This window comes from Monopterus albus, unplaced genomic scaffold (assembly GCF_001952655.1).
Source record: "Monopterus albus unplaced genomic scaffold, M_albus_1.0 scaffold148.1, whole genome shotgun sequence".
Classification (NCBI taxonomy): domain Eukaryota; kingdom Metazoa; phylum Chordata; class Actinopteri; order Synbranchiformes; family Synbranchidae; genus Monopterus; species Monopterus albus.
In genome coordinates, this window is record NW_018128028.1 from 125,103 (window position 1) to 127,021 (window position 1,919).

Here is a 1,919-nt window from a genome sequence, read left to right on the forward strand (position 1 = left end):
TGAGCAAGCAGTAGTTTTGCATCTATTCTGTTCTGAAATGTAAACTCACATTAGTATTAATGCTGAGGTCAGTGCTGATGCCAGTATGTACCTATCATTATCTATGACTGTTATAAAAATACTAACAGTATGTAAATAATTAAATAATATATAAAACAAGCAAAGTACATTTGTATAATGCAGAGCTGTTAACATATCAGAATTAATTTACTGCAGTCTGAAGTACTAAGAATGCTGGTCCTGAGTAATGACAGAAAGTATCTAATGAGGAGTCAAAGATGATTAGATGATCAGATGATGTTAGAATTATACTGGGATATGAATAAGCAGCTTATGTTCTTTATCATCTCCTCAGCCCATGTAGAGCGAAGTGTTCATGTAAAGGTAGTAACACAGCAGTAACACAGACAGGTGACACAGAGCAGATGTTCAGTGAAGCTGAATAAAGTTGTATTTAAAAATATAAAGTATTACAAAACTGTTAGAATTGTCATATTCTCACAAACAATTCAAACACCTCAGTGCCTCAGTGGCCAAATGTCCAGAAACAGCCCTGGAGACCAGGGTTTGTTTGATTAACAGGACCTTATGCTCCCTGTCAATATTTTCACATCAGCAATTCAAACTTAAACTAAAGTTCAGTAAGTCCAGTAGATGAAATCTGCTGAGCTGGATAAATTGAGAGACAGACTGGACTGATACTAGTCAAACTCGAGTGATTCTAATTTTGACTGTTGACTTTTTAGCATTGCTGTTAATGAGTAACACTGCTGATGGAGGGAAATATGACCACAAGAACTATCTGTATTCAATAAATTAATGATCAGCTTAAAAAAAAACTGCAATAAGGTAATAATGTGGATTCACACTGACACTTGTGACATAAAGGCTTTTTGGGGGATATTTGCAATTTACTGTCTGACACCTTTCTACAGCAGACATGTTGACATGTTAAACTGGGAAAAGCACAGGTGATAGTAAAGATGACTACGGTCACTAGATGCTGCCAAACTATGACATTTAACAGTTCCTCGTAACAACCTGCTGGTACGAACAACATATGTTACATGCTAATACATTATAAAACATGATGCATTATGGATTAAACTAGCAAACACTACAATAAGTAGCTCCATGTTAAATGTTGCCTACAATAATTCAACAATATACAATAATTCCAACACTTAGAGGGGACATTCGTCATAATGACTTCTTTTACTTTTGAACTATAATTCAGTTTGTGGTAGCCTACTCACTATTTATGACATTTAGTTTTACTTAATAATAGTTTAAATGCAGGACTTTAATGTATTTTCACACTGTAATACTGCTGCATTTACCTAAACAAAGCATCTGAATACCTCTTTGATCACTAATGCACAGCGAGACTCTCAGTCTGAAGCAGCTCAGTGGAATTCAGTCAATACTTACTTTTGATTTGTTCATTTGACCTTTATTTTCCATTTTTTGGCAGAGCTGAATTTATTAAAAGCAAAGGCAGGTCAGCTAATTTTCCTCACCAAGCATCAGGTTACACTCTCCCCTTAAGAATGGGAAGACTGCAGTGCACGCCTACTTCACCTTTTTTAGAAACTGGGCAGTAACAAAAGTCACCAGTCTTTCCTTTGGATGGCATGTGCATATTTAACGGTTTTGAGGTGCAGAAATACACACACACACACACACACACACACACACACACACACACACACACACACACACACACACACACACACACACACACACACACACAAACTAAATACCTTTCCCCTCTCAGCTTGGAATTCATTGGACAAAATAAAAAAATAACAAAAGACACGTGCTCATGTTTGCACAGCTTCAAATTTCAGGCGGGATTTGGTCTTGATACTAGCAAAACACAACATCGGAAAACCAGATTCACAAGAGACCACACAGCC